Source organism: Plectropomus leopardus, chromosome 5 (assembly GCF_008729295.1).
Source record: "Plectropomus leopardus isolate mb chromosome 5, YSFRI_Pleo_2.0, whole genome shotgun sequence".
Classification (NCBI taxonomy): domain Eukaryota; kingdom Metazoa; phylum Chordata; class Actinopteri; order Perciformes; family Serranidae; genus Plectropomus; species Plectropomus leopardus.
The window spans coordinates 9,043,560-9,054,574 of NC_056467.1; positions in this window are offsets into that span (position 1 = coordinate 9,043,560).

The following is an 11,015-nucleotide window of genomic DNA, read 5'->3' on the forward strand; positions in this document are numbered from 1 at the left end:
GAAGTGCATGTTCTGGGTCTGATTTAATATTCATCAACGCAGAGGTTTTTATATGAAACAATCTGAGCTCTAGCTCCTATATCACTGTGGGAATGTATTATTCTTGGTGTTCCTCGTGGAGACTAAAAAAATAAATCTCTACAAGCAGAGACTGTTAAATGGAAATACACAACGTAAATCATGGATTTGCCCATTTTGTTGAAACAGTTGAAATGGGATAGCAGTATCAGGGGTCAGTGTAGACTCACACAAAATGCATCAGTCCAAATAAGAAACAGCAGCCCACAGTCAATAGTGTGTGTCAGGCCAGGGCCATCAAGTGAAGAAAATAATCATTTCAGAGGTCATCACTGAGGAAGGAGGAATTAGTTCTTCGTGGCACAGAACGAGGAGGTGAGAAGGAAGTGTCATTTTTCTTAATCCTCCCTCTGCTCCCTTGGCTCTGGTATTCTTTTTCCTCCAGCGAGACCCCCATCCCCATCCCCCCCTTGACTCCATCCCTCTTTGCTTTCTCTCACCTCCTCCCAGGCTTCATTAGCTCTGATTGATCCTCTTGTCAGAGCTTATGGCACCGCGATGAACTGCATTGTTACTAGCAGCCAGGACAAGGAGGAGCGGGGATGGAAATCAGAGGACAACCCCTGTAAACCTATCATGATAAGAGCGTAATGAAGGAAGTTAGGTGTCTGAGCATGTGCGCCAGAGTGTACGTGGAGATACTCCATAAGAAACAGAACAAATGTGTCACACATGTCCGAAGTGAATAGTTTAGCAGAAATGCCATGGCTGCTCTTAAGTTTCACCATGTATGGTGTTATCTAACTGTTCAAGTGCCTGTTTTGCATGTTGTGTCACACAAAGAGCAGAGCTGGAGGCCGGCATTTAATAGCATGGTGAACTGGTGAATGCATTAAGAGGTAAGGTATGTTTGCAATGGAAAGAGTGTAAATTATTAAACAATCTGAGCAAGCTGGCACAGCTTTAGCTTTAACGAATAATCCATGTCATCATATTGGTCCAGCGCCTCATTATATCAAAGACCAAATGCAGATTTAGGAGCGTATTAGCAACTGTTATGTACTCCATGTTTTTATATTCATGCAGTATCATTTAAATGGAGGCTTAACTTTAAGGGAATGAGTACATCTATTAGCGTTTAAATTATGAATTATGTGAGTGTGAAGCCCTACAGCCTGGGACTGTGCTTGTTATATGTGAATACATAATTTAGAAATACTGTAGCATGTTTTTATCTTGTGCGCAGAACACTGAAGTATCCACAGTGGAGGTCTTAAAGTGAAGCAGATCTACACAGGCATTGTATAACATCATATCCAATGACCACTAAACAGTCTGAAATACCATTCACACTGACACACTTAGCTTTATACCCACTATAATTATGTATGGCAGGTCTGACATGAATCAACAATTAAGGCTGGATTATTTCTCATCTGCTCGTGGGAGAATAATTTTTAATTTAGAGCCAAGTGTTAAAGGGTATTATAAGAATAGTTTGCAATGTAGATGCCACTGTGTTCAAGAATCAACCACACATGCTCTTTTTTTTTATATCATAATATGGACTAGGTGAATAGTATGATCCTTAACTGGACACCACAGTCCAGACACAGTGACACCATGTGGAGGAAAGAGGCACAGCAGTGAGGGATTAAACAGAATTGCTTGAATGTTTGGGAGATTAGTTGTTGCAAATATCTTGGGGGCATCCTTTAAGCTAAAATAACTTTGTGCCATATTTGCTGACACTACATGATTAAAGAAATACATGGGACAGATATTCTGTGAATATAAATGTCCCTTCTCCTCTGCTTCTTATTGTCATGCAATGCCGAGCAGGTAGCCCCAAATGCAGGAGATAACAGACAACACAAACAGATTTTTTTTCCAGGTTGCAAAAGGGGGACAGAACAGCACACAACTAAAACAAGGATCCAACAAAGACTGAATTGAAACCATGACTTAAATAAAAACCTAGACTGACGAGGGGTTGAAGTGCAGGTGGAGAAAAAACATGGAGAAGCTCAGGTGAAAGGAATAAGGTGATGAGGCAGATGAACAGGCTGAGAAAAACTAAGCAGGGAGGGACTAACGAGGCTGATGCAGGACAGGTGTGTCGATGGCTGCGCAAAACTCAGGAGGTGAAACAGGGCGGGGCAGACAAACACTAAGGAGAGTAAACACACAAAGATGGGAAGTAAAAGCAGACATGACACATGAGAAGTGAATCTATAAAATAAAACAGGAAGCAGATAAAACATATATAAACATATGAAACAATGGAAAACAAACTGAAACCCAGCATATGACACATAAGGAGAATATACCAGAATAAAAACAAGAAACATGAAGCAACAAAGAAACATTGAAATCCCAATACCTAGAAATCAAAAACTTCATTGAAATGAAACATGATTATGGACTTAACATTAAGATATACAGTATGTCAGATAATTTTCAACAAAAAGACTTTAGCAAAAGCCAGAGTAGCTCCACACACAGACCAGGACTGTGACACTAATGGATTTTAGTAGAATCTACTGCGGTGCGCAGACAACAATCAATCAGATCTGACAACTGTGTTCAAACTGTCAAACTCAGCAGCACTTATCAAATGTGAATCACGATTCTGTTACTGCATTGCATATTATCAGCTCAAATGTTTTCAAACATATTTTAAGTTGCTGTTGAGCAGTAAAATGAGAAAGTGTGTGACCCAGTCACTATGTTGGATACGGTCACGTAAGTGCCAAGCACTGCCGGGACCTGTTCTCATTTTAATGCTAAACAGAACTCTAGATTATACTCCTGAAGATATTTAAGAGGAGAAACAGTTAATGCAGCTATACAACCTTGATTCATATTTGAGCAGTGCAAATTTTGTAGGTAAACCACAGTTAACAAGCTGACAACCACGTTAGAGACTCCTCAGCTTTGATGGGCTATTTTCATTTATGTGCCTTTAGGCTTTTAGAAGCGGCACAAGACAACAGAGTAGACTTTTTTATTATTATTTTTTTTACACGGATTATCTATTTCACTTAGAGCGGTGTGAATACGGTGACGGTTTCAGAAAATAAGACAAAAGTATTTCACTATATTTGTTTTTTTCCTTAATAAAGTTATCAACTACAGCTTTAAATCTCTGCTATTCTTTCATTAGGAGTGAACCTTTTTTTCAACGTATTTAGGCATCTCTATGTTTGCCCCATTCGCATTTCCTTGTACTTGTAACTTTACTTTGACGATTCGGAATAAATTAAAAATCCTAAACAACGACAATAGACTACATGTAGTAAATATAGTCTATTCTTGACCCTTTAAAAATGCTATCATAAATCTGAGACCGTTTGTCGGATCGCCTTACTTTTTTCTCCCGGTGAAAGCTGCCGGCTGCGCCGTTCACAGGGATGTCTCCGATGCATCGTAGCTCTTTTAGAGGCCTCAGTATCCAGCCAGGGGATTCTGGTGTTTTTACGGGACCTTGTTCAATAATCCATAATGACAGATCCGATATCAGGTGTCGTCCGTACATATTTTATCCATATTTCGATGATAAAAGTATATTAGCATCGATGCTAAACGCCATATTGATTTCCCATGATTCATTTGGAGAGGTCAGAGGTTGTTTTGGTCTTGTCCACCAATCGGAAGACGATACGACGCTTTGTATCCGCTTTTATTGCCATACGTCATCTGGAGCAAACTGCACCGTGATTGGCCTAATCCTACTCATCTATCGCTCTGTGTTATTGGTAGCGACAAAATATTAATAGCTTAATAATAATAATAATAATAATAATAATAATAATAATAATAATAATAATAATAATAATAATAATAATAATAATAACAATAATAATAACAATAATAATAATAACAATAACAATAATAATATAATAATAATAATAATAATAATAATAACAACAACAACAACAGCAACAATAATAATAATAATAATAATAATAATAATAATAATAATAATAATAATAATAATAATAATGATGAGACAAGGGTAAATCAGGAGACAGTCTAACAAGCAGCAGGGCCTCATATGGATGTAAACTGTGTTCACTGCAGGCAGAGCAGGCAGGAGAATCAGGCCCCTCTCTGTGTGTCAGGAGTGTGATGTGGCCCTCCGCAGCATCACAGATATAGGAACACACAATGAACGACACACAATATGCAGAATGGCGCACATAATGGGGTACACAAACAGCTGCAACAAACGATGGGACTTTTTTTTTTAAGTGTGTCTATTTTTTTAAAACTATAATAATCACAATAATCACTATTTTCACTTTCCAAACACTTGGGAGAAAGGTTTTCTACAACAGCAAAAACTTGTACATAATAAAACCTCCATTATTTCATACACACTTTACTTTCATAACATAATATGCCACTGGCAGACTGGAGTAGATCCTGAAATTACACCTCATATATTTTGAATCAGGAATCGATTTTGAATCGGAAATCGTTTTGAATCGAGAATGGATTCGGAATTGAATAGTGACCAAATCAAAATCAAATCAAATCATGAGATGCTGAAAGATTCACACCCCTAGTTCTGAATTCAGTTCTTCTGGGGAAAGTCTTGTAGTTTGTGATCTCTTCCTTCGCTGTCACTGCATTGGTCACATGATTGCAGCCTCCCTGAATATGTTAGTTATAAATTTCTGGGTCATGATTATTAGGATATGTATACATTTTTTTAAACAGTGGATGAAAACAGCCTGATAAGTGATATTACCTTGACTACTGTTACTGAAAGACTAAGAATAAAATAAATGTTTATTTTTTTAAAGAATGTTTATGACAAGAGAATGTTTCCAAAGCATGGCCAGTTACTGCATTTGAGACGTGAATTTTGCCTAATGCAATAATTTGAGGAATGTCTCAACACCATGAAGATGTTAAGTCTCAGAATTACTATTTATAGTCAACTTGACTGTTTCAGGCTGTTGCCCACTGGCCAATTCTTTCCTATATGCTATGCTTCAGTCCATCAGTGTCAAAAAGGCTTTGGCATCCATGCTTTCGAGCAACCTCCTCCCTCTAATGGCTGCATGTTTAAAGAAAATGCTGTCAGATTGAGTTTATACTGAGAGACAAAGTCTTGTACCTTCTGAGCTTCCCTGCAGGCAGAAAGATCTTTGAGATCGCTGGTCCCCTCTAGTTCCTAAACATTCATATAGGGAGGTTAATGTGAAGTTTAGAGACACCTTGTCTTCTAACAGTGTTATTTCAATATGTAGTGAATTGCTGTCAGGCTGTCATTATAACCACTGCTAGGAGAGATTAGTCTTTATAACACCTTTTTTCACTTAGACAATATCACTCTTTGACACACACACACAAAATAATAAAGCAGCCATGAAAGAAGGGTAAAGAACTGTGAAAATACATGAAATGTGATATAGTGGCTATATCCACAACGGAGATAAGGTAAAGTCCCTGGAGTGGAACAATAGGTCAGTGTTCTGTTGTGGATTTTGTCACCAGGTGTCACTTTACATTGTACGAAATTGAATTAACGTTCATTCCGCACATGCTGCTCACCTTGCTGCAGAGCATTGGGGTTAGGGGAAAAAGGGTGAGTGAGAGAGGTGATTTTAAGCTTTTAAGAGGTGTTTTGTATTTTCTTTCCCTTTCATTGAGTTGCTTAATCAGGCTGAAGTCCTTTGAGTTTGAGTTGTATGGCAAAAACACAAGACTGCAATATGACCTGAGAATATATAGTAGAGAGAAAAAAAAAGCATATGTGATCCTCCTGTGACCTTGGAACCTCCAAATTGGTGATTGATTCAGGGGTTAGAGGAACTCCCCAAAGACCCTCTACATGAGCTTTTACACACCTTTACAGTTAATTGCTATCATTCATCAAAATAAAGTCCAGGATATTTGTTCAAGAATTCCAATATTACTGGTTGTGATTCCCAAGCTTTATATTTGTCATTTTATCTCTAAACATGTCCACAGGGCAGACAGAAGCACACCCTGGTATTCAAAAAACAATAGAGACAAATAACTGAAATGCATTGCTCCGCAGCCCTGCATAACACATCTAGCCTTGCTCCGCTTTAAATGTTTATGCCATGCTTTTTATCTTACACTTCCTGTAAGTAGTGGCATCACATCCCAGCCATCTGCTTATGAAACTCAAATTGGTTATGGTGGTCTTAGGCCCTGTCTACACATATACAGATATTTTGAAACTAAATAATCAACACACAAACAGAATCACTAAAAATATTTTTTTTTTAAAAAAATGCCTTCTAAGGTGCAGATTTAAAAAAAAACTCAAATAACTGTGTATCTGCCTGGACATGTTAAATGGAGGGTTTGGGAAACATAACATAATCTCCTCCATTTGTACATGTCAGCTGTTGTTGTGTAATATACATGCAACAGAAACAATAGCAACACTGGTTACGTTTTCTTGGCACTGCTTGGTGAAATGACTACCTTAGACTTGGACTTAGAATTGCTGTACCATTTCATGGACAAACTGTGCCATCTACTGCACCCAGTGTTCACTCATCCACCAGAAACAACAGTTTTGGACAAGGGCCCAGTCAAACCAGCATACGGTAGGACAATTTCAAAAATGGGATTGTTGTCAATGAGGAGCATAGAAGAACCGTGGTTATGAATGGATGAATTATAGGAGAGTAACATGCATGACTCCATTCATTTTGATGAAGCCCAATAGTTTGTGTATAAGCAACCCAGTGGTTGCAGTCTTGGCAGCCAAAACTGGATCAGTTTTTGACGCAGATATGTGACACCTTCATCTCAAGTCTAATCCAAGTCAGGCAACCAACCCAACTTATTTCTTGTCATGTGCCAAGTTTGGGCCAATGCTGGGTCAGGCCATGTTTGATACCGGCCCAGTGACGGCAATGATGGAAGCCAGAATTGGTCCATTTTATTTAGCTTGAGCCTGGGACATCATTCATCCCTAGTCTCAGCCAAGTTAGGCAACCAGACACAGTCGACTTATTTTTTCAAGCCTGCAGAGTTTAGCCCAATGCTGGGCCAGGTCACTCTGGCTATCTGGGACATGTACATCCTGTTTTTAAAAAAACTCACAAACCCTGTTGATCAGGCTTCTCATTCAGGCCTGACCACCCAAGTCTTCATCTGTAGGCCTGCATTCACATGCACATTGTAGCCAAAGGCATAAAAAATAGATGCACAAATTCTTAGATTGTAATCACAACAACATGCTTTATTCTGCATGCCTACAGGAGCTCTTGCACAAATGCACACTGACATTAACTCAGCAAAGTGAATGGACATCTTATGAGAAATGCTTTGCAGCACATGTTCGTATCATCACAAGAGGCAAATGCTTCACAAGCACTCTGCACAGCTTGGGGTTGCAATGCTTGGCATTTAGCACTTTGCCATTTTTACTCTGAGAATGATGGATATGGAATATGAATGCTCAGTGACATGATGACCCAGCACAATGGCTGCCATCAGCGTATGTCCCCCTCACCACACTCTTACTGCTCATGCACACACACACACACACACACACACACACATACAAATGTAACTGCCATCCCCAAAGTACAGATCTATTTACATCAACTGAAGCGAATCATCAAATATGAAACCACATGGTGAATGTTATGTGTTGCAAAGCACGCCTGAATCACTAATCATCATGAATTTCTATTCATACCAGATTTAATTAAAAGATTTTAGCCCAGTGCTCAATGATACATTTTACAATCAATATGAACAGCAGTGGATTGTTTTCCCTATTGGGAAACACTGAAACACTGATGTCTTTTGCAATTGAAGTCTTAAAGAAAAAATAAATTTTAAAAATGAAATTAAAATTTGAAAAAAAAAATGGAATGACAGGAGCAGTGAGAACAAGGATATGATCCTTAAAGGGTCATGACAACATGTTGAATGTTTAACAGCTTCAAAGGAGGTCCTCTGTCAAGTGTTGTCAGACTTAAAAAGTGATCGATGGTCTTGAGTTCCCTGCTTAAGAAGTGTTGTCAATTCAAATCATCAATTGATGGCTAAAGAAAGTAGAGGTTTTTGTTTTTTTCCCCTAAAATACTGTAACTGTTGGTTTAGAGGGCTGGGACCTACAGTTTAATAAAGTTCCATATGTGGATGTGAAAAATCTAACAGAGATACCAAAAAAGAATTTTGTTGTTGTTTTCAGCCCAACTGATTAAAGTGGCAACAATCAATATTTTAAATATTAACAATGGCACACATAATTACTTGCACATGACAGGGGTTGCTCAGAGTTATAAACCCTCAGAGAATTATCATCTGACTCTTCAGTTCCTCTTGGCTCTAAGGAGCTTTATAGTGTGCTATGCAACCCACAACTTTAGTTCAGTCTCACTGCTTGCATCAGCACTGTTTCAGGCTGCAGAAGGCAGCGTAAGAGCTCCAATAACGACCTGCAACACAAGATAGCAGACAGAAAAAAAAATTGTATCTAACAGGTGAACATAGTTGAGCCCCACAGCTAAAGAGCCAGATATTTTCCTCAGGAGTTGGTAGAGCCCAAAATCTGACCCAAAAGAGATGAATATTGTACTTATTGTACTTAGATTTGTCAGGTGACCAGAAACTCTGAATAAATGTTGCTCCGAATCTGTTGGATGTGTAGATGAGCAACTATCTTTTGCTTGCTTTATTTTTTTCAACTATTTCTTGTGCCCCTAAGTGGGCAAAAAAAAATTAGGTTTAATTTTGTGTGAATAAAATAAAGTTTAACACGTACATTATATAATCAAGATTTAAAAAATAAAAGGTGCTAATTCATTCAATTTCTCTTGCCAGTGTCAATTTGACACAGAATACTGACAACAGATGACATTGCTATGTTCTTAGTTTTAAGTTATGTTGTAAAGTGACCAAAATCCAATGTCCTCTAAATGTTTAATGACAATGTCATCTTCACATAGATATGTCTCAAGATATGAAGAGCAAAACCAAATGTCTGCAAATGTCAAAATGTTAACGTCCACACAACACAGAATTCTAACATAATACACTTTAAACATCGTCAATCTGATTTTCATCAAACCAAATTTCAACATCCGTCCAGCATAAGAGTTTCTGATGTCATACTGACACATGGTGCTAACTGGGGTTGGTCAAGATTGTTTTTTTTTTCTTCTGGTTAACCACATCATTTGCACAACAGTAAAAAGGAATTTTCTTCCATTTGCAAGGCTGCCTATAGAATTAGATACACACACATGCAAATACATTATTCATTGTATCTATTTTTATCTTGTGCAAATCACCTTATAGGTAGTGAAAGTCAGGTGACTTTCACTACCTATAACACTAGGCACTGACTGACCACCATCAACCTCTTGGCCTTAAAGCTGATTATCAGAAACTGATACAGGAATTAGCATTGTTTATTTGAGTGCTCCAACTGATGCGTGGAGAAACTACCATTGTTTACTATCACCATGAGACATACAGCTATCAGAGGTACTTTAGTGCTGATCTCAAAAACGTGGGTCGATTTCTTATCAGTAAAGATTGCAGTCACAGTGTTCTGCTTATTTGCTAATCAACATAGTGAATAAATGCAAAGATAAACACAAACAACTTGTTAACATGACACAGTGTCAGCTTGTCAAAGAGGTTGCAGCAGACAATGCAAACAGGTAATGCAGAAAATAAAAAAATAATATTTTTATGTTTGGAAATATTGTTCCATTGTATACACTAATGAATATATATATCCAGTATCTAATATATATCTAATATATATCCAGTATCACTCCAGTGATATTATAACTCAGTTAATTATCAACTGACAATTAAGAAATCTTTGTAGAAGAAGATGAAGACGAGATGTTTTTCTTTTAAATGTCACAAAATTTCCAGAAAGAAAATTAATTATTATTGTTATTATTATTAGCATCATCAGAAAGGACACTACATTTAAATGTCTGTAATTGCTGAAAAGTACACTTTTCGGTCTTGATGGTCAGTTCTGCTGAGACTGATGATTTTTTTCTTCCAAATTAAAACAGCATCATCCCTTAAGGGGGATTTATCTGTGATTGTTGTTTCATTATTGTTTTTTATTGGCAGTAATTGTCTCATATTGCATTGCTGTCAATCAAATGCAGCCTCCACAGCTCCAAAGTTGCCAAACCAGCCCAACAATCAGTGCAGCTATGTGGTCTTGTGGCTATTGGCAAGCCTTTTGTCTAATATAAAGGAGATAAAAACGAGGGAGTTGGTTAAACAAACAGGCAAATCACCTCTTGAGTAAAACAGCTTAAACACAATAGGCTTGTCATCCTTTAACAAAAGCACAGATTTAGAAAAAAAAAAACAAAACAGGCGAGCCAAATCTTGTTGTGTGTCATAAAATATGTATTGTGGCTGTCAATAGAATACACATTCTACAGCATGTAAGGTAATACTGCGGTCCTTTCTGTCACTTTTAGCTGAGAACAATGAAGTTGAAAAATGACTCCCATCATAATTCATAACTTTCCTCCCCTCAGTGTTCTGGACATCTTGGGTTCACAGATTGATTTGGTTCCCTTGTCCACCCTGGAGTGCTATCTGTTTGGATCTATTTTTTGTCATCTCTGCAGCTTCTCTTACTCAGTATTTGAAATTTTGAATGCCTATTTCATAACAGAATGCTGAGTGTTATTATTCGCTACTGTGGTTGATTATTCTGAATATGTAACATTTGCTTAAAACCAGTCTCTTCTTAAGTGGCTTGACCTGTTTGACTGTTGAGAAAGTGCCCCTGTAAGTTTCAACAGTCTGGTCATCAACACTTTGAACGACAGTAACAAGAAATGACCAGTAAGCTAAAGAAAAACACAAGAATCAGCATTAGCGAACTGTAAAAACTGCGGTAAGAAATGAAACGCTGTTCATTCAGCCTAAGGCTCTGTTGAGGGTTCACTGTGTCCACTTGCAAATCTTAAAATAAACCTCTGGAAGACACTGACTGT